Source organism: Eptesicus fuscus, chromosome 1 (genome assembly GCF_027574615.1).
Source record: "Eptesicus fuscus isolate TK198812 chromosome 1, DD_ASM_mEF_20220401, whole genome shotgun sequence".
Taxonomy (NCBI): Eukaryota; Metazoa; Chordata; class Mammalia; order Chiroptera; family Vespertilionidae; genus Eptesicus; species Eptesicus fuscus.
Window position 1 is genome coordinate 107,518,559 of NC_072473.1, and position 24,063 is coordinate 107,542,621.

A 24,063-nucleotide genomic window follows, 5' to 3' on the forward strand; every position below is an offset into this window, starting at 1 on the left:
TTAAAGGTCACATAACTAACTGAAGCCAGGTGACTCGTGTTCTATTTGTCACTGACTTACCAACTTAGATTGTACCTCCCTGTTTCTCTCAACAAACAAGAAAAAGAAATATCACTAGCACTCTCACTCCAATCTCACAGCTAATATAAAAAATTAACTCTTTGGATTTCAAGAAAAGGGTTTAATGTTTGTAAATCAACTTAGTATATGCAAATCATTTTAAAACAGAACCAGTCAGAAATGAAGAATACTATAACTGAAATTAAGAATATATTACAGGAAATCAACAGTGGAGTAGAAGAAGCAAAGAATCAAATCAGAGATTTGGAAGATAAGGAAGCAGAAAACACCCAGTCAGAACAGCAAAAAGCAAGCCAGAAGGCAAAGAGAGAAAGCAAGAGATTTAAAACCGCCTCGCTGGTTTGGCTCAGTGGATAGAGTGTAGGCCTGCGGACTGAAGGGTCCTGGGTTCGATTCCAGTCGGGGGCACATGCCTGGGCTGCGGGCTTGATCCCCAGTGGCGGGCATGCAGAAGGCAGCCAATCAATGATTCTCTCTCATCATTGATGTTTCTATCCCTCTCTCCCTCTCCCTTCCTCTCTGAAATCAATAAAAATATATTTAAAAAAAGAAAAGAAATTTAAAACCTATGTAAAAATAGCCCTGCTAGTGTTGCTCACTGGTTGAGCATCAACCCATGAACTAGGAAGTTACAGTTTGATTCCTGGTTGTGGGCTCAATCCCCAGTAGGGGTATGAAGGAGGCAGCCAATCAATGGTTCTCTCATCAATGATGTTTCTATCTCTCTCTCCTTCTCCCTTCCTCTCTCTGAAATTAATTATATATATATACTAGAGGCCCAGTGCACAAAATTACTGCACTCGAGGAGTTCCCTCAGCCTGGCCTGTGCCCCCTCGCAGTCCGGGAGCCCTCAGGGGATTTCCAACTGACAGCTTAGGCCCACTCTTCATCAGTCGGACATCCTTAGCACTGCTGTGGAGGCAGGAGAGGCTCCCACCACTGCCACTACACTCGCCAGTCTTAAGCCCAGCTCAGGGCTTCTGGCTGAGTGGAGCTCCCCCTATGGGAGTGCACTGACCACCAGGGGGAAGCTTCTCATTGAGAGGTCTGCCCCTTGGTGGTCAGTGCACATCATAGCCACCAGTTGTTCCACCATTCAGTCGATTTGCATATTAGCCTTTTATTATATAGGATGAAAGAAAACCTATGTAAAAAATGACAGAAAATTTCCCTAACTTGGTGAAGGAAAATAGACATACAAGTCCAAGAAGTGCAGAGAATCCCAAGTAAGATGAACCCAGAGAGGCCCACACCAAGACCCATCATAATTAAAGTGCAAAAGGTTAAAGACAAAGAGAGAATCTTAAAAGCAATGAGAGAAAAGCAGTTAGTTACCTACAAGGGAGCTCCAATAAGACTGTCATCTTATTTTTCAACAGTAACTTTGCAAGCCAGAAGGGATTGGCAAGAAATATTCAAAGTGATGAAAAACAAGAGCCTACAACCAAGATTACTCTACATAACAAAGCTATCAGGTAGAATCGAAAGACATAGAAAGAACTTCCCAGGCAAAAAAAAAAAAGCTAAAGGAGTTCACCACCAGACCAGCATTATATGAAATGTTAAAGGGTCTTCTTTAAGAATAAGAAAAACAAAAATAAAACATGTGAACAACAAAATGGCTATAAATACATATCTATCATCAATTGAATCTAAAAATCAAAATAAACAGGCAGAACAGAAACAGACTCATAGATGCAGAGAACATTTTGATGGTTGTCAGTCTAGGGGGAGCTGAGGGAATGGGTGAAAAAGGTGAAGGGATTATGAAGTACAAATTGGTTGTTACAGAATAGTCATGGGGATGTAAAGTACAGCATAGGGAATATAGTCAATAATATTCTAATAACTATGTATGGTGTCAGACGGGTGCAAGATTTATCGGAAGGGTCATTTAGTAAGACATATAATGGCTAATCACTGGGGTGTGTACCTGAAACTAATACTGTATTACACTGAATACAGTATTATTAATACTGTATAATACTGAAACTAATACTAATACACACACACACACACACACACACACACACACACACCAGAGTCCTAGTGCACGAAATTCGTGCATGGGGGGTTGTGTCCCTCAGCCCAGCCTGCACCCTCTCCAATCTGGGACCCCTCAAGGGATGTTCAACTACCCGTTTAGGCCCGATCCTGGTAGGGCAGTTGTGGGCGATCAGGCCAGCAGGAGAGGGCAGTTGGGAAGGACCAGACCTGCAAGGATCAGGCCTAAACGGGCAGTCGGACATCCCTCTCACAATCCAGGACTGCTGGCTCTCAACTGCTCACCTGCCTACCTTCCTGATTGGCCCTAATAGCTTCTGCCTGCCAGCCTGATCACCCCCTAACCACTCCACTGCCAGCCTGACTGATGCCTAACTGCCCCCCTGCCAGCCTGTTTGCCCCTAACTGCCCTCCCCTGCAGGCCTGGTCCCCCATAACTGCCCTCTCCTGCAGGTCTGGCCCCTCCCAACTGCCCTACCCTGCTGGCCATCTTGTGGCGGCCTTCTTGTGTCCACATGGGGGCAGCCATCTTTGACCACATGGGGCAGCCATCTTGTGTTGGAGTGATGGTCAATCTGCATATTACTCTTCTATTAGATAGGATAGAGGCCTGGTGCAGGGGTGGGGGCCAGCTGGTTTGCCCTGAAGGGAGTCCAAGATCAGGGTGGGGATTCCCTTGGGGCATGGGGCAGCCTGGGTGAGGGGCCTGTGGTGGTATGCAGGCCAGCCATGCCCCCCAGCGACCCAAGAGTAGGCCCTGGTATCCGAGATGTATTTATCTTCTATAATTGAAACTTTGTAGCCTTGAGTGGAGACCAAGGCAGGCCAGGGTGTGCGGAAAGCTTGGCTTCCTCCATTGCTGGGGAAACCCAAGCCCCTGCTCGTTCAATGGCTGCAGCCATCTTGGTTGGGTTAATTTGCAAACTCGCTCCTGATTGGTTTCATGGGTGTGGCTTGTGGGTATAGCGGAGTGGTGGTTAATTTGCATATTGCTCTTTTATTAGATAGGATACACACACACATACATATACAGTTGATCTTTGAACAACATGGGGGTTAGGGGTGCTGACCCCCACAGTAAAAAATCCACATATGACTTTTGACTCCCTCAAAACATTGCTATTAATAACCTACTGTTGACCAGAAGCCTTACCAATAACATAAAACATCAATTAATACATTTTAAAGCTATATGTATTATATAATATATTCTTACAATAAATAAGCTAGAGAAAGGTTATTTAAAATCATAAGAAAAAATACATTTACAGTATTTATTGAAAAAATTATCTGCATGCAGTGCAAACCTGTGTTGAGTCAACTATACATAAATCAGACTTTGTACTTAAGTAAGTAGTGTCTTCTAATTTTTCAAGTGGCTTTAATTTTTTACATGACTCACACAATTTTCACACAAACACACACATTTATCATGCACCATAAAAATGTAGTAGCAGATCATTGTGAAAATACTGGCAATCTCCATGATAGGGATTCTGTCAATTTAGCCCAAGCTTTGAAGAATATAGAATTGAGAAAATGGTCATATGGGTATTTTAATTTTACTATAGCTATTAATCCTCTTGATATTTAGTTAATATTTAATTATTTGTAAAGATACAAGTAGCTGGGAACAAATGTACAATAAGCAAGCTCCACATAATCTTAGTTCTTTGCTTTGATCTAAAAATCAAAAGCATACTTCTCTACATATTTGTAGTTGGTAATTTTAGTTGCTTTAAGTAACTGACATGGTTTATCGTTCATTCTTCACAAAGGGAATAACTTGGAAAGCTCTCAACGAAAGAAAAAAATAAGCTAAGATAGTTAGAAGACTTTTATTCCAGAAAAATTAAGTAAAACAAGGAGCACTTTTTGTGTATGTTGTCAAAAGGGCTGGAGATTTAGTAACAACTTGAAGAAGTGAGTTAATCCCTTTGTAACGCAGCCAAAACAGAGTTTATTTTCCTACTGTTATGATGGTAACTTAGAACACAGAGGAAAACAATATCAAATATCAATTCCCTCCAGAGTTGTAACTTTCTAAATGTAGTAATTACTAATTTGCCAAGATTATCATTCAACATACAAATAATTTCTGCATAATAATTTGAATCTCTATGCCACTTTCTACATCAAGTCCTCAAATGCTATCAAATAAAAATCAGTACTGTTTTCATGAAATAAGACTACAGGTGTTATAGGGTATAAACTGAGACAGTTAAAGATTAAGTGACTTGCCTTAAGAGAGGGGGGCAAGGTCAAGCTAAGAATAGAAGCTCAAGTACTGTCACCTGTCCTAATCATAAGTCTAGGACACTTTCTACCTTCCTGCTGGCAGTAAGTACGCAGTCTAATCAATTTTTATGTGCTTTAAACATGTTTTGCAGTAAAATGAATTTTCTAAACTGATTTGTCAAAATATTTAATTAAGGGTGATCCAATGTATATGGACTATAGAATATACAGTATTCAGACACAAAACAACTTATTTCAAATAATATTAATGTTAATAATATTAATGTTAATACTGTTAATATCTAAAAATTTGTAAAATAATTCCAAAGGCTTAAGGCCTAACAGCAACTAGATATAGTCTTAAACTCCTCTATTATACTATATGCAGTAAATCAGTTTTATTATAAGTGCTTATGGAACCATTACAGAACAAGTTAGTCACTTTCTGAGATCAAAGAGCAAGTAAGTAGTAGAGGAATCAACCTTTGCAACCTAATAGTCTCTTCCAAGAACAAAGTACATATTATTCCGTGGTGCCAAGGAGTTTATATGGGTTTTAAATGGTAGTGTGTTTGCCTGAGGGGGTTGGTAAAATGTTTACAACTCCTTATACATACCTCTTTTTTAAATTCATCATCTACTGACACATTTAAAATATATCTAGCCCGGCCAGTGTGTAGCCCATTTGGTTGAATGTTGTTCCATGAACCAGGAAGTTACCAGTTAGATTCCTGGTCAGGACACATGCTAGGGTTGTGGGCTCGATCCCCAGTAGGGGGCGTGGATTGATGTTTCTCTCTCATGGATGTTTCTGTCTCTCTCCTTCTCCCTTCATCTCTCTGAAATCAATAAAACCATATTAAAAATAAAGTAAAATAATATATATCAAATCATCAAGTTCCCCATCCATAGTCCCCACTTAACTCCTGCCTCTAAGATTTTCTGTTTTAATTTTATGTTGTTAAACATTAACTTTTCTTGGAAAGTCCAGAGATTGGGAAGACAGCAGAGATCTGTTTCTACCCAGGCAACAGCAGCTGAAACTTAAGTGGAAATTACAGGATTAGTCCCATAAGAGAGTGGGAAAAACAGCTTGGAAAAGATTTTAAGGGATCTCCTGCCAGCTAACTCAGGAGTGCAAGTGAACACTTCCAGAGGAAATATACAAAACCACCCAATGGGCCAAGGGAGAGTGTTTGGACATAACTCTGGGGATTGAGTATAAAGGGAACAAGGAAGCTTTGCAAGAACGCAGGGAGTGCTTGCCACATAAATAGGGCAGAAACCATACTCCAGCATCTTTAATCTCCATCCTGGTCCTGCTGTTTCAGTGGTAAGGAGAGTGTTTTTTGTTTTTAAATATCTTTATTGATTTTAGAGAGGAAGGGAGAGGGAAAGAGAGATAGAAACATTAATGATGAGAGAGAATCATTGATTGGCTGACTCCTGTATGCCCCCACTTGGGATCAAGCCCGCAACCCAGGCATGTGCCCTTGACCGGAATCGAACCTGGGACCCTTCAGTCCGCAGGCTGATGCTCCATACACTGAGCCAAACCAGGTGGGGCAAGGAGAATGTTTTTTAATACATTGCATTTAACACCTTCACACCAGGGTTTGGGATCAAATCCAGCATAGACCAATTTAGTACTCAGTTAACTTGCTCTTCTGTTTTCCAAATTCAATAGATTTTGCTGCAGTGACCAATATTGATGTTTATAACACGTTTTTTCATTTTAAATATATTTTTATTGTTGATAGTATCATATAACACTTTTAAAGATGATCCTCTCTCTGTAATAACTGGAAGTTATTTGGCTCCTGTTTAATGATGAAAAGAAAATTTACAAGTATAGCCCCCTCTTTATTAGGGGCCAGCAATGTCCGAGTCATGATAAAGTTCAGATTTAAAAATAAACTAGTATTCTTCTCCAACTCCATGCCAAAATTCCAGAAAAATCTGTTACTTTTTAAATAAGGCTCCTAACTTTTTCCCAGTAAAACCAAAATGGGCATTTATTTTACATCTTTCACAGGATTCAATGACAATTTACACAATTTGTGTAATTTTTGAAATGCCAGACTCCAAGTGTATACAACATATGAAGTTAACTAAAATCTACATTTACTTTGCAATACATCCGAAAATATAGATTGATTGATAGATGTGATAAAACAGCTATAGTAAAGTGTTTTTAATGGTATACTCTTAATGATGGGTACACAGGTGTTCATTGCAAAATAATTTCAACTTTGAACATCTTCATAATAAAATGTCATAAGAAAAATAAAGATAAGTAAGCATTTAAAATATTGACTGCAGCCCTAGCTGGTTTGGCTCAGTGGATAGAGTGTCGGGCCTGTGGACTGAAGGGTCTCAGTTTCAATTCCGGTCAAGGGTACATGCCTGGGTTGCTGGCTCAATCCCAGTAGGGAGCATGCAGAAGGCAGGGATCAATGATTCTCTCTCATCACTGATGTTTCTATCTCTCTTTCTCTCCTTCTCCCTTCCTCTCTGAAATCAATTTTAAAAGTAATAAAAAAATGACTGCAGCTACACACAAGCAGGTATTGGCTTTCAAAAGGCATTTTAGACAACAGGTACATAATGTGATACAATCCAAATAAAGGGACCAAAAGAAGCACCATGGCCTCCAAGTGAAAGTAATCTGCCAAAGCTATTGTAAAGCTTTTTAGGCATAATCAAAAGAAGCCATAAAAATCTCATAATTAACTACAATATTGCACACATACATTTTAAGACTTATGTTGAGCAATTAGGGAACCTTTCTGAAGATTCCCTAATCCATTCACACAGCCCCATCTGAGGGATGACACTGGATCCAGCCTCCAGCCTCTTAATTACCTTTCCACTTTTATGGTCATTTCAAGTTGAAAGCATATACTCATCTGTTTCCAAATTTCTAAAGGTACTAGAAAAAAAATCTAAATATAACAGACGGATAAGTGCTCATGGTAACTGGAAACCAAAATGTAACTTCAGCTTTCGCAGGCCAGTTCTTAACACCACGGCTTTAGTGTAATGGTCTTGCTGAAGACCTTTTGTCTTTATTCCCACAACAGAAACATTACCCTGGCTTTGATGGATGGCAGATAAGTGTTATTCAAAACTGTATTTTAGGCTGATATTAATAACCTTTACTTATTTTAAAGTCAATCAGTAAGTATTTACTATAAGACACAGTTGAAGTATATGTGTTGTTTTTTATTAGTTCTTTAAAATAGTTCAATACACTTTTAAAAATCTATTTCGAATGGTGGTAAAACCTCTGAAACATTTCTATGAATTCTAGGGTTCTGTGGACTATAATGAGAAAACCACTAGACTAGAAGGACCCTCTATTTGTACTGTTAGTGTTTATTTAATCCGTGACCCTTAGGTAATATAAACAGCCACTAAACCCTCTCTAGACTTATCCTATCTTATCTAATAAAGTGGGAATATGCTAATGGACCCTCACACTGTCACAAAGATGGCAGCACCCACAGCCAATAAGGAAGGAATATACTAATTGACTGCCACACCCTCAAAGATGGCCATGCCCACAGCCAGAAGATGGTGGCACCCAGTCCGCTCAGGGCGGCAGGCATGCACCTGCCTCCAGAGTCCCCTAGTCCCCACAGCCCCACAGCTGCCTATGGCCAGCCCGAGGCTCAGGTAACCAAGGTGGGCCGAGGCTTTGCGCTGCCGGCAGTGGCAGCAGCAGGGGTATAATGGGGGCATCACCTTTCCCTGATCACTGGGTCACCTCCCGCCCCTGAGGGCTTCCGGACTGTGAGAGGGGGCAGGCTGGGCTGAGGGACCCCCCCTTCAGTGCATGAATTTTCATGCACCAGGCCTCTAGTATGTACATATAAGTAAGTGGTACCCCATGGGTAACTTCCTGATTCTGAATATCTTTTTCCCTCCCTTACAGTAGCTAACTCTAACATTCTGTGCCACTATCCTCAATTCCAAATGTCCATTTTTACTCAGATAAACAAGACCATCTATTTCTTAGACTGGCCTTCCAAGTTTCAACAACACAAACAATGTGACCATATGATGTGAAAGGAAAGGGGCAGAATGTTATGTGTTTGTATACTTGTTGGTAGTTAAAAGCAAACAAAAAAAGTCTGAAAAGAGATTTTTTCACATTCAACTTACCACCTCTTCTTAGCCACCACCAAAACCAATGTGAGAATCTTAGCAAATCTGATAGCAGCTCTAAGTACGTCAAAATTTAAACTACATAATCATATGCATAGTGAAGTATTTAGAGGTGAATTATACAGATGCCTACAGTTTACTTTTAAATGCATTCAAAATATTAAAATGGACCAATGGATGAATGGATATGTGATAAAGCAAATATAGTAAAATGTTTCATTGTAGAACCTGGGTGGTGGGAATACGAGTGTTTACTTCAACTTTTCTGTTTGTAAAACTTCAAAATAAAATGTTGGAAAAAATGATGCCATGTGGTAGAAGTTACCATTCCATTCAAAAACATGCTCCAATGATGTCAGAATACTGACATTAGTGGAACAGAGTCAAACAAAGTCCCTGAGATTTTCCTGTGTAACACCACAGGAAAGCTGTGGTTTGTAATTTATAAAATGCCTTGCACTTACTTGTATCTCTAATAAATGCCTACTAAGCCTCTGGCATTAAACAATAAGTGATATAGAAGACACCAGCGAAAACATCAGTATACTTGCTCCCAAGGAAGCTTCCAGTTACCTGGAAAAAGCACAGTATAATTTAAAAAGCACAGTGATCCCAAGTAAATCCTGACTCTTAGATTATCTTAGATTTTCCCTGCAAAAAAAAAAAAAAAAAAAAAAAAGGAAAATACCCATGGGAAGACCAAAGTTTTGGTCAGTATCCTGTGTAAATCTACGAGGATTGACAATACAGAGGACATAGCTCAGAACATAAAGGATGGGCTAAAAATAACAGAACATATTGTATTGTTTTCAGGTTCAAACCCATCATGTGAGACCAATGCCAAGAGTGGAACCCATCCTCTCCAATTAGTCAGCACTTGAACCACTTTAGTGAGCAACAGACACTATGGATTATGACTCCCCTAGCCCATGTATACTGAAAACTACATATGCAAAATCTCATTAGAATCCACAGAAAATGCTCCACCAGTTCTGGGAAAGAAATACTGGGAATATCTTAAGTAAATTATTAATTTATAATCCTAAAAATGCACAAAAATGGTCATATCACATTGTTTAAGAGATTATGCCCAGACTTGCAAAGACCACAAATTCTCATCAAACTACCTCAAATCACTGCTTTAGTGCTTAGGTGAAGAAATGTTAAACTAATGGTTTATCCAATAAATGGATATCCCTCCTTGAAAGATGCTATTCAAAGTGTGAAGCTTATCTGGCTGGTAGGACAAGAGAACAAGGCTACCATTCTAAATACAGATTTATGTATTTCATCCTTTTTTATTTAAATTGATTTGATCCTTAGAGCTGTTTAAACAAAATTGAAATATTAACAGTTAAATAAATAATAAAAGAAATTATAGCTATTATTAGCACAGCTCTCCATACTGGGCTTTCAACACATAAGGTTGATAAGAAAACGATGATGACAAGGATAATGACAAAAGTGCTACTCCTTCTGCAGCATCATTAAGGGCTTCAGGCCTTAACATTTTGATGTCTGTAAAAGTTTTGACCTCAGCAATGCTTATTGTACTGACCATAATAAAATTTATATGATTTAGCTATGACCTTAACCTAATACATTTTCCAAGTTCAAATAACAAGGCACATCAGTCAAGGTTTCAAGCCCAGAACACCGTGAGTATCCCACATTCATCTTACAAATATGGATCTCTTCTACAAGTGAGCATCGGCTGTTGGCTTCACAAGTCTCTGCCCTATTAACAGAACTGACAATGGAGAAAATCTTAAAATTAACTTCCATATCCACTGAGTTTTATGATGTTAAAAATCTTAACAAGTATTCACAATTTCCTATTAGACTTGAACTGAACTTCATGACAGAGCTGAGCTCTAATATTATATTGGTGAATAAATATGCAAGGGCACTTACGTCACTTCCCTTGTCTCAGCCTTTATATAAGCCTTATCATTTACTGATTCCTTTGTTCTGGTTTTAAAGAAAATGCACATATGTGAGTTTGTTCCTGGAGAATATGAAAGGACTTGTAAATAAATAAATTATCCATGAGTAAACACAATATACACTAGCCTTAAATAAAGCAAAGCACTTTGATTTGATTTTGGATAAATTATTAAATTTCTAAAACTGGAGTATCCTTGCAAATCTCAAATGATCATATGGGAGAGGATAAAGAGTTTTAAAGGGTCATCTGAACCAACTGAAATCCAAGATGGTATGACTCTAGCTACCTTGGAGATCTTTATTTCACATCAATTGGGAATGGATGGGACACTAGATTTGAATTTCAGTGTCCAGATCTGACTTCTTCCATGGGAATACTATTCAAGCCCAACCTTTATTGTGGACTTCTATAGCACAGTTCAATACACTTGAATTCTGAAATATGGTTTGAACATATATATGCAAGCAAATTTATAGCCCTGTAATCTATAAAGGAGATACTTCTTAAAAATAAAATTGTAATATAAGTCAATGTTCCCATTGATTTAATATTCTTATAAAAGTTTATCTTATAAAAAGTTCTTATATGCAGTTCATTCACATTAACTAAATATTTTATTTCATTGAAAAGAAAATTACTTCCTGGGGCCATTAGAAATGTTGTGTGCATGTGTGTATAAGTTTATCTAAAAGACTTCTCAGCTTTCTATACAAGTGCTATATGAACTCTGATCGAAGACGGCATAAGAATAGAAGACTTGGGAGATTCTACTTTTCAAGAGTCCAGTTAGGACCCTTTCTCTAAGTGGGGTGGTTTCTCTCCTAAAGTGAAAATGAATTCCTTCTAACTCAGAGGCTGGGAAAGTTAGGAGATGTACAAGAGGTCAAAATTAAGTCCATTAAATCCCAGCCCCGGATTTAGTCACCATAGAGACAGGGAAGATAAATAAACCAGTAACCTTAACAAATGTGCTGCACCTTTGCCAGACATATCTTTGACTTACCATTATTTTTACTTAAGTATCTTTCAGTCCAAACATAACTGATGATGAAGACTACAAAACCAAACAGAACTAGGCCCAAAAGAAATATGAACGCTCAAGCAGGCAAAGGGCAGGCAAGGAGTCAAGAGCTACCCCCTTTGTAATGTGCTCTCCATTCCCCTTGAAAAACGATTGCAACATGAAGCTCCAGAGGCAATGACATATGGGGAAAATATGTGGTGCTAAAGCCAGAGGAAACCATGTCAAAAAAGAAAAACAGACATGAAGTAACTGACCTAATTAAAGGAGAAAAGTATACTTACAGCAGGGAAACAAGTATATCTGAAACAGACTGCAACTGGAGGGGAGGGGATACTGAAAGAAGGCTCATGACACTAGAGTGAATTTTTGTTACTTACCTAAATGAAACCAGAAGATGAAATAAGCATTCCCTTGAATTATAGTTCCATTAAGGTTCTACCTCAGTGTACACTGAGTCTAGACATAAGATTCACTCCCTGGCACTTCTGTACATTTAATGAAAACCTCTGAGATAAATATTTATATTTTGTCATGTGGGATGCCCAGATGCCTCTGTACCAACCACAGGAATCAGAAGAAAGAAAAATGGGAGCTCAGATGATGGAACAAAGCAGCAAGTAGGAACTGCATCATCGGAACTCCATGTTTAAGCTCTGGGCATCAGTCCTCATTTTATTTCAGAATTATTTACTAAACACCCACTGTGTGACCAGTGGGAATATTGCTGCTTGTGATATGGAGCTGATTTAAGCAAGTAAAAGCTGATGATCCTCAAATCATATACTTATGGTAAAATGTATAAATAATAGGACAATAATACAAATAAGACCTCAAGTAAAGTCTTACATTTGTCCATGTGCCTTCTAGTTCTTGTCCATGTGTACATATCTCTTTACAAGGTTATAAATCACAGCACGTACACAATTTTGTGTCCTGCATTTTTAGTAAAGCTATATTACACAAATTAATATTGCTCTGCAAGTGTCAGAATTACAATTTTGAACAGATTAATGAAATTCCACTGCATAGAGTATCATAATTGCTTAACCCAAAATATCTGATGAACAAATGAACCATTATTCGTGTTGGACATTTGAATTCTTTCTAATTTTGTGTCCTTATAAATAGTACTGTGATGAATACGTACAACATATAGCTTTCTTCCTTCTTGTCTAATTTGTTTCTTAGACTATATTTCCCAAAATAAGATTACTGCATTAAGAGGTATCAAACTTTGTGACTTTTGCTATATATACTAAGCCAAATAATGTTCCAAAAGGCGTTTAAACAACTTACAATGCTCCCAGCAATGAGTCAGTGTTTATCAGCTTCAAGATAACCATATTAGCATAGGGTTTCCTTTTGGTTTTTCTTGATTTAATAGGTGAAAAATGTACTTTGTTGCCATTTGAATATGCTTGTTTTTGCATACCAGAGAGGCTGAAAAGTTCTTCCATGCATTTATTTACTTTGTGATTTAACATGAGTGTCTTTTGCCTACCTACCAAATACAGAATTCATTTAGTCGATAGTTATGCCACATCTACCCTATGTCAGGCCTGTGCCAGGCCTTATGATCTGTATGAACTCTGTGCATAATAGGGAAATTATCTTGTCAAATTCACACAAACTTTTCCTGGTGTGTTTTCCTTTTCATTAGTTATTTTCCCACCTTTATTGAAGTATAAATAACAAAATTGTACATATTTAAGGTACAATATGATGACTTGACATACATATACATTGTGAAATGATTCCCACAATCAAGTTAATTAACACATCCATCACACCTCAGTTACCAGTGTGTGTGTGTGTGTGTGTGTGGTCAGAATACGCAAGATCTATTCTCAGCACATTTTTATATATTTAAATCTGTTGATCTCTTCCTTTGTGACTTCTTCTGTAATTTTATAGCTTACAAAGTTATATTTCCAGGGATTTGATAATTATCTATTTTCTGTGGTCTTATTTATCAGTTTTGTAAGAGACTCATAAATATAGTGTCCTATAATCCTATATAATAAAAACCTAATATGCTAAGTGTCCAACCGTTCGTTCGGTCGCTATGATGGTCACTGACCACCAGGGGCCAGACGCTCCGACTGGTAGGTTAGCTTGCTGCTGGGGTCCAGCCAATCAGGACTGGGTGAGACAGACCAAACACGCCTTGGACAAATCCATGCACCAGGCTGGTTTCGGCCTGATCCCTGCAGGCCAGGCCTCTAGTTATAAAATAAAAAGCTCTAATCCCCACTTCATGATGATTGAGTTTTAACAAATCTACAATTTTTTTTTTACTAGAAGCACTTAATTTGAAACAAGTCTGAAAATGAAAGATTTATTGTGTACATGAGCTATGCTGTATTAAAGTAATTAATTTTTTTAACTTACCATGCTGCAACTAGAAGTGAACACAGGTTTATCTATAAAGATTCAACCTCAAATAGCCTGGCTAAGATCTACTTCTCTTTCTCAGGCCAAAGAAGAAGATATTTAGAGTCATCATTGCATGACTGCCTTTTCTTGGAATCACTTTAAGGTAGAGCCCCCTGCTACTCAAAGAGAGGTGAGACCTCAGACTGGTAGAGGTATAACCTGGTGCTGGTTGGAATAGCAGAATCTCATGCCTTACTCCAGACCTGCCACATCAGAATCTACACATTAAAGTCTGAGAAGCACTGGGGTAAAGACCACAGGAATCCATCAAACTCTGCTGATGCTCCTCTCAATCAGGCATCATAGGAAGGTATCCCTCCCCTTAAATGTTTACCCTCAGTCTATTTAATGCACCCCCTTAAAATGAATATTATCCAACATCATGCACCCAAAAAGTAACAAGATATTTTGAGAGAAAGAACAGATCTAAGTTTGCAGCCTCAATTTCATCTAGACCTGAGGTTGAAAACATACATGCCTGTGAGAGCTAAGTTTTTTCTTATAAATGAGTAAAACAGTCAGATAATGGCAACTGCCCTTGTCCTTAGTGTCAAGGAGATAACAGTGATGAAGACTGTGGGCAAATTTCAGAGTTCATGTTCCATCTAAAGATACAGCAGCTATTTGGCTCCAGCCCAGTGTTACCAAATAGGAATGCAGGCTCAATGTTGCCAGATCTTCTAATATTTCAGAAGAGAAGCTGAAAATCTGGATTTTTGAAAATGTGAAATCTCTCAGTTTTTAAACGCTGGCAATTCACATAAAAATTTAAAAACCTTTGTGTGCCAGATCCAGCCCAGCAGTTTGAGACCTTGGCCCTGGACTGATTATTTCCAAACTCTTTAATTTTGTGCAAGACATCTGGGCTGATTTTCATGCTTACTGCTAGAGCACCAAGGAGAGAAGTCACATCAATATAAATGATATAAATCAAATCACTATGACTACTATATTTTAAAATTTTGTGTTTTGTTATTGTTAAAAACTGCCAAATCAGTAATGAAAGTGACCATATATCAGTGATATAAATATTTCCTAGACGTGAAATAAATGTTTAATTAACAGTCTTGTCCCTAGCACAGAAACCAATAACGTGTATAATTGCATGATACATGATCTATATATTGAAGTTTTCTACTGATGAAGTTTGTCAAACTGGAAGATTGCTCATGGATGCATTAAGAATTATACTGTGTTCAAGAATAATTCCATAACTAAAAGACAGCCAAATGGAATAATTTCAAACTCTTGGGTTATAAACTTTACCTGTGATAAATGCTATGCTAAACATAAAATAGGAAACATCATTTAAAAAACCAAAATATCTACCTGTGGAAACTGCAAAGTACATTTTCCTAAACTGTCTAATTATTCCAAACAAACTTTTAAAAAATAGACTGTGAAATATACCCTTTACATTTGTTTTCATTTGGGGGGGGGCATTTGCGTCCCAGGCACAGCCACATCTCCAGCAATTACTGCATACTTTATTATTTTCACATGCATCTATGGGGGTGGCATAAATCATAGACTTAAAGAGCATATTGGATACAGGGATTTTGAATTGCACTCATGAACCCAAACTAGTCTACTTAATACTGGGCAATTTAACTTAAAAAGGGAAATCAGTTTTCAGTTATCTCATCTGCAAAAGGGAAAATAATCTAGGAATGTCCTACCCTTGAAGAATATCAGACCAAAATGTATTACTCTTTTTGTTTTTGCTCACTCATACACTCCTGACCTGGTACATAGTAGGGCTGAATGAATGAATGAAAGGAAGAAAGATCACAAGATACAACTGCATCGTGACTCGAACTGTTTTACATCAATCCTATATATTTCTGTCGTAGTGCAAAATAATTTAACAGGTTATATTTAATAATTCAGCTGAGAAACTCAGTACACTAAAAGAAAACCCAAATTTTGGTCAAAATGCTTCAATTAAAAGGTTCCATTTTAAGAGTACAGTCCTGTACACATAGTTTCTAATAGTTTTTGTTTCCATAAAAATTTTAAATTTTATTGATTTTTTAGAAAGAGAAAGGGAGGGGGGAACATCGACATGAGAGGGAAACATCGATCTGTTACCTCCTGCGCACGCTCCAACTGGGAATTGAACTCACAACATGGGTATGTGCCCTGACTGGGAATCAAACCCACCACCTTTTGGTGTATGGGACAACGCTCCAACCAACTGAGCCACACAGGCCAGGACTAAAAAAACTTTTAAATTAAATTTATTGGGTGATAATGGTTAATAAAATTATATAGGTTTTCAAGTGTATAATTCTGATACATGACCTGTATATTGAAGTTTTCTACTGATGAAGTTGGTCAAACTGGCAGACTGCTGTGGAATGCCTAAGGGCAAACAATGCATATGAATGGCTAAGTTTCACCTAGCCAGCACTTCCAACTAAACTGTTGGGAAGATGCTTTCCCCTTCTGTAAATCTCCTTGAATAATCTAGTCTCTGTTTCTGTGGGAAAATAAAAATAAGAGCTGTGAAAGGGCTCAGAGCTAAAATTTCTGCTCTTAGGCAGAGCACAGTGCTTTCCACCTGCCCTGGGAATGGTTCCTCAGAGGAGGGTGAGAGACTCACAACCTCCTACTTGAGCCAAAGCAGTTTTGCTTTGGTGTTCTCTATTGGGGTTAATCCTAAGATTTTTAAAAATATATATTTTATTAAATTTTTACAGAGAGAAAGGGAGAGGGATAGCGTGTTAGAAACATTGGTGAGAGAGAAACACCCATCAGCTGCCTCCTGCACACGTCCTACCGGGGATGTGCCCGCAACCAAGGTACATGCCCTTGACCGGAATCGAACCTGGGACCCTTCAGTCTGCAGGTCGACGCTCTATCCACTGAGCCAAACCGGTTAGGGCAATCCTAAGATTTATTTGGAAAACAAGTTTCTATCATTAAAAAAAAAGTTTGAAAACAACATTTTTAAGTAAAGGCCAAGGATGATAGGGCTTAGACTTGAAGATGGAAGCATCCATCTCTGGCAGCTAAGAGAAACTCAGTCCTACTTTTTTTTTTTTTTTTTTTTTTTTTTTTACTCTTTAAGGTTTAATATATTTAGGTATTTGACTGTTTTTTAATCTGTGAATTATTATGCAGCAACAGATGTAACAAATGCAACTATTGCCACCTAGTGAGCATCTACCCTAATTGAAACACAGGGAGCTACACTAGATGTGGAACTGTGCATGGAGGCAGGGCAAGGTGGAGGGGAAGACAAAACCTGTTGATGGATGAAACTGGAAATCCTGGCTGGTCTGGTGCTGGCAAATGTTACATCCTCTCTCATAAATGCATAGAGACGGGCAGAAAAGCAGAAAACTGGGGCCCCTTCCATTGTGCCTGGATGAACCATCTTTGAGATTCCCTCCTTTTATTATTTTCAAAAGTGAGTTTTCCAGTCTCTCAAAGAGAGAAATGGGTAACCCTGGATTATCACGAAGAAGACATAAGCCACCATAGCTAAATGAAGAGGACAGAGAATGCCTACCCAATGTATTAAATGAAAAGGCTGGTCAATCTGGCCGCTCCCACCAGTGTAGCAGTGCTGAGAACTTTAGTACTAATCAGAAAAAAAAATCTTCTGGCCCATGTTAATGTAAGCCAATGGAAACATTCTTTGGCATTTGTACCATCAGATTGTACAGAGGCATCCTGCACCTTGGCTCCTTTCATTGACAGTTGACTGGGTCAGTCCAACTCCTTCCAGTTGTCAGTAAGAATCTTTGCCCTTCATCCCAGTATTTGCTCCACGCAGCTTTCCTGCTCTCTACTGTTCATGCTGTGACATGGGCAGATCTTCATTTTCAAACAGACCTAACAGTTCTGCTGTACTTGACACATTCGCTTTTCATGCCCCCAAATTAAAAGCGAATGAGTTTTTTTTTTTCCTTGAAAAGGCATTCCCCAGAGAGCTAATATTTAGAAAGCAGTGATAATGGTTGGCTGGGTCAATTAAAATGAACCCTTTTAAATCTACTGTACAAATAAAGCTCTTCATACAATGTCAACCATAACACTACAAATTGGAAGGCTGGAGATCAGTGTAAAAACAATTAGTAGTACTTACCTCACACTGGATGTGTGGACAATGGGATGTATTTGGCAAGGACTGGATATAGTTGTCAAGTTCCAATGTGCCTAGTTAGGAAAAAATGAAAATCAAGACACAAAATTACCTTTTCAGAAGAAAAGTATGAAATTCTAAAAAAAAAAAAAAAAAGTTCAACTTCCTTTGAAATGGCTCATGGTAACGCATTCTACTTTGTATTTATTACCCTTAAAGTTAAAGGAAAACTGCCAAGATGTTCTGCATATTTCCCGAAATGTCTGTTTATCATATAACATTCACACTGGCAGTGGATCTGGCCACCTCATTATCAAGCTGTATTAGCACAAACACTCAGCATTGTTAGTGGAGTGAGCTCATGGCCTATTTCAGTTTTAAATTAACATTTGGCAATCACCCGGGTAATCAAAACAAATGACTCAGTCATTTAGAATAGATTTATTAGTTGAGCCTTTCCCCCTCTTTTTAACATCTTTAGAATATTCTGCCACAGGAGGGCTCAGATCCAGACAAAATGTAGAGCACAAGTCACCAGAGGAATATTTAGAGGTGTTGCCATGGAGATGAGGTGCCCAGTGACCACTGAAGTTATCTCCAATCAACAACAGGATTAGGATGCAGGCTAATGGACAGGCTCATCTCAGTGCGGATGGTTCCACATCACATCGCTAGGAAACAGGTGTGCCCTGGTCTTTTCCTATCACAGCACAAAGACAGTACACCCTGATCTGCTGCCCTCTCCACAGACACAGTCATCCCCCTTATTACCCGCCTCTCATTATTCAGAAAGGACTGGCTAGGGCTAAGGAGAGAGGAAGTGTGATCACTGTATTATCCCTAATATGTGAAATATTGAAATTCATACCAAGAACACTTTCATATCAACTGTGAAATTTACACACAGCAAAAAATCTGAAGAAAAGACAGCTTCCTGAGAGAAAGGCCCTGTCTGTTCTATTCACTGCTCTAATCCCATGCCCAGAACAGTGCTTGGCATACAGAAGTATCTACCAAATGAAATAGGGCAAACATAAATCAAGGATTATAACCAAGCTCCTAATAGCCCCCACCCACCCCCAACCGTTTCCAGGGTGACCATCAAACAAGCAGTGGTTAGTGATTTTTACTTTTATTTATTCATTTTTTTAATCCTCACCTGAGCATATGTTCATTGGTTTTTAGGGAGGGAGAAAGGGAAACTTTAATGTGAGAAACAGAAAGAAACATCGATTGGTTGCCTCCTATATGTGTCCCAACTAGGGATCAAACCCGCAACCTAGGTATATGCCCTGACTGGGAATCGAATCCACAACCTTTTGGTGTATGGGACATTGCTCCAACTAACTGAGCCACCTGACCAGGGCTATAGATTTTTAAAAATGTTAATGTACTGGAAAATAAATAGCTGGTCCAGTTAGCTCAATAGGCTAATGGGATCATCTGTTTAGAGATCTTAATGGCAACTGTCATAGTTGAACTCTTCTGAACTCAAAATGGACAAGTCTGCTGACTATAGAGTTAGGGTTCTTGTATACCAGGTCAAAAGCCCAGAGGAAAGCAAATTTGTGCCAGCAGTGAAGCGCTAACTTTCACAAGCAAATATTTGAAAGGAACACCTTCTAGTCCTCTTCCAGCCTATACTTAAGTAGAGAGAAGATTTTCAGTCTATCATATGAATATGTATTACTTGTTTCACGTTATGTCTCCTTTGTCCTACAGGACTTCAACTTTCTTGGTTGCGGGGGCAGAATTCCTTATTTCTTTTCTATCTCCCATTACTTAGCATGGTTTGTATATACAAAACACTTTGCTCAGTCTCACCTCCCACCACCCACATCTATTCATATGGAAATCAAGGTGCCACACCCTTTCCTCAGCTGCAGCAAGAATGCAGCATGGCACAGCTGTTCACAGCAAAGGTGCCAAAGTCAATGCCTAGGTTCAAATGCTGGTCCCCACCTCATATTGGCTGTATAACCTCACTCAGCTGCACAATGGTAACCTATGTCACAGAGGTTCAGTAAAGTGGCAAGAGGGCACTGCATGTAAAGCACTTAAAAGTTCTTCACACATAAAAGGTACTCAATGAATATTGGATAAGTATCATTATAATTATAGCAGGTGTCGAGTAAAAATTTTATCAAACTTGGATAATGATTTCATATGCTACCACAAATGCTTGGGGCCAAATATATCCCTCTTTAGATTCTACCAAACTTGAACTTCCAACCTGAATCCACCACACTCTAGATTTAGTATACCTTTCATTTTATGCACTCTCTGGAATAGATTTTTTTCCTGGAGATGGATTTGATACATACTGGGTTCAACTTGAAGGAATCCAGTTCTCTACTTAAAGAACCAGAATAGCTTCTTCCCTAAGACCCTAACCCTACCAGTACTTTCCCTGCCTTATCTGTCTGCTCTCCACCTCTACATGTTCAGGCTTTGAAGGGCTCCTGGCAGGTGGGGTACCAGAGAACTTGTCTTCTAGTAACTACACAAAGACTGGTTCTCCCTTTCACAGGAAGTCGTTTCATGTCATGCTCCATGACATCCCCCAGAGGGCAGGAGGGAGAAAGGCTCAAAGGCTGAGTAGGCAGAGCTCTCACGTTGGGTCCAACTTGGGGCCCTGTCAGGGGAGGTTCCATAGTTAATAGCTTCTTCATCAAGAACTAGACCACAAGAATGACAAAAATAGACAGCAAGATTTTAACAGCATGTTCAGTTCTGTTTCACTTCATTGTCTGTGCTAGTGTGCCCCACTTAACATTTAGTTGGGTTGGGAGAATGAAAACACTCATAGCAGGTAGTATTGTATATACTTTTGAATCTGCAGTGTGTAACTGTATGCCTCTGACCAGACATAATACAAACTGTGTTGACAATATTGTGCAAGTCAAAGAATAAAAACAAAACAGCAGCCAAGTACACTGGGTAAAATGTGATGACAGCAAAAAAATCCAAAATAAAACCCAAACACTTTAGGGGTCAGTCATGCTTTTAAATAAATCATGTTAATCTTATCCCACCCTGACAGAATAAGTGAAATTAGACATTTATATCATTCTAGAAGAAGCCAGTAGCTATGTTCTTGTCACATTTCACATACACAATCATTCTCCTTCAGGTTTAACAATAGTATTGTGGTCTCGGCCACTGGCGACTCTATCACTACTGTCAGCCAAACTTTAATGGTCCCCATATCACCAATCAATTGGGTGAATTATGTGAAAAAAATGCAATCCAGAGACCATGGCTGTTTGAATGAGCCTAAAAGACCAGCTGAATCAATCAAAGTGGATGAGCCCCACAAATGCATTGTCTTCCTTTAAATTCTTTGAAAGTGACTGTCATGGCAACCATTCCTTAATATTGTCCTTCACAATATTCTCTCCCACCTAGAAACCAGAGAGTGGTGAACACCGAATATATTCTTTTTTTTTTAAATATATTTTATTGATTTTTTACAGAGAGAAAGGGAGAGGGATAGAGAGCCAGAAACATCGATGAGAGAGAAACATCGACCAGCTGCCTCCTGCACACCCCCCACCGGGGATGTGCCTGCAACCAAGGCACATGCCCCTGACCGGAATTGAACCTGGGACCCTCCAGTCCGCAGGCTGACGCTCTATCCACTGAGCCAAACCGGCCTCGGCTGAATATATTCTTAATTAGATATATTTGTGATGATACCAGGTGGGCTTAGACTTCTCATTGATCAATATACTGTTACTCAAATGTTTACACTGTGGTAGTCAGAAACACAGCCATATGTACCTTTCAAAACACATTTTAAATGTTACCATAAAACCCAGTAATAAATACACATGAGATATCCACTGGTTCATTTCTTTTAGCAGAACTAATAAACTGGCTCTCATTTAGCAAAATAATTTATTGGTATAAATAAATGGTCTGCTCAGAGGAAATATGCTTCATTTTTAATAATTTCAACATAATCAAGATCTGCAAAATAATCAAATATTTAATATCTCAATAAATAAACAAAACCCAAAAGGCTATTATGATATAAAATATGATAAAATCTAATTTTGCTTAAAAATGAAATTTCCATTTGACCCAGTGATCCCACTTCTAGGAATATATCCTAAGAAGCCTGAAACACCAATCAGAAATAACATATGCACCCCTATGTTCATAGCAGCATTATTTACAACAGCTAAGATCTGGAAACAGTCCAAGTGCCCACCAGTAGATGAATGGATAAAAATGCTGTGGTACATTTACACAATGGAATACTATGCAGCTATAAAAAAGAGGTTCCATAGTTCATAGCATAGAGGGACCTGGTGAGTATTTTTTTTATATTTCTTTATTGATTAAGGTGTCACATATTTGTCCTCATCCTCCCATTCCCATCCCACACCCCTCCCCACGGATGCACCCAGGCCCCTGTTGTCCTTAACCATTGGTTAGGCTCGTATGCATGCACACAAGTCCTTTGGTTGATCTCTCCCCCCTACCCCCACCTTCCCCTACCCTCCCTCTGAGGCCCGACAGTCCGATCGATGCCTCCTTGTTTCTGGGTCTGTTCTTGTTCATCAGTCTATGTTGTTCATCATTTCCCCTAGATGAGTGAGATCATGTGTTACTAGAAATATACTTATAAGAACCGAATGTGAGACGAGCAATAATAGTTATGCTGACAGGCAAATGAATCAGTCTGTAGTGAGTTTCTTCTGGACCAACAGTTCTTTTGAGACCCAATTTCAATGTCCACCAGTTCCTTATGTGTACGTGTCGGCACTGACTTTTCAGCTCTGGATGGTGGACAAATAGTGGTAATGCAGGTCCGACTCCCTCTGGTTTGGTCTCGCCTGGACCCAGGGGCACAGCTTCACCCGGACTCAGGGGCGCGTGGCCTCACCCGGACCCAGGGGCACGTGGCCTCACCCGGACCCAGGAGGGCGGCCTCACCCAGACCCAAGACCCAGCCTCACTTGGATCCAGGGGCACACGGCCTCACCCGGACCCGGGGGCACTTGGCCTCACCCGGACCCAGGGGCACATGGCCTCACCCGGACCCGGGATCCAGTTTCACCCGGACCCAGGGGCGCGTGGCCTCACCCGGACCCAGGGGTGCGTGGCCTTTCCCGGACCCAGGGGCGCGCCTGTGAGTATTATACTAAGCTAAATAAGCTAGTCAGAGGAAGACAAGTATCACATGTTCTCACTCATATGTGTGGAATCTAATGGACAAAATAAACTGACAAGCAAAATGAACACAGACAACAGTGGGGTGAAAGCCTGAAGAGGGGATAGGACTGTGAAGTAGGGGTTCAATGGGGGGATAAAATGGGATACCTGTAATACTTTCAACAATAAAGATAAAATCTAATTCTGTGTCCTTAAATTAAGATTTAGCATAGAGTATATCTGGTAATGTGTATCAGGTGATATACTCTATACCAGTGGTTCTCAACCTTTCTAATGCCGTGACCCTTTAATACAGCTCCTTATGTTGTGGTGACCCCCAACCATAAAATTATTTTCGTTGCTATTTCATAACTGTAATTTTGCTACTGTTATGAATCATAATGTAAATATCTGTGTTTTCCGATGGTCTTAGGTGACCCTGCTAGCGGTTCTTAACCTGTGGGTCACGACGCATAGGTTGAGAACCGCTGCTGTAGAGCCTAAGACCATCGGAAAACACAGATATTTACATTACAATTCATTAACAATTTGTAAGAGAAAGGTTTATACTTGTGCAGTTTGGGAAAAGATAAGTTATACTTTTAACAGTTATATCTACTAGATATACTACATGTTTAAAATCGTGACCACTCTGTATTTTCCCTATATTTTTACAGTTTCTTCAGGAAACTAAAAAGTGCACAGCTTTACCAAATTAGAGTGGTGAACCATTTTTAAACCTTGCATTAGAATATAGATAACCCTTTAAAATATGGACTTTGCTTTTATAGGCTTCCAAACTAGTAAATAAAAGCTGTTTTTCCTCCTGGATATGGCACAACCTATAAACTCACTAAAGGTGCAAACACGAGCAGTACCCCCACCATGCCCCAAATACACACGAAG

At 39.1% G+C, this 24,063-nt stretch overlaps 1 protein-coding gene across 2 annotated transcripts in view; it reads right to left on the reverse strand.

The window, feature by feature from the left end:
- Positions 1-24,063, reverse strand: part of FHL1 (four and a half LIM domains 1) — a 72,302-nt gene that overhangs the window by 27,477 nt on the left and 20,762 nt on the right. For both annotated transcript variants that reach the window (XM_028135975.2, XM_054728362.1), the window contains exon 3: positions 17,998-18,068. The gene's annotated coding sequence lies outside the window, so the exon portion shown is untranslated. The remainder of the gene's footprint in view (positions 1-17,997; positions 18,069-24,063) is intronic.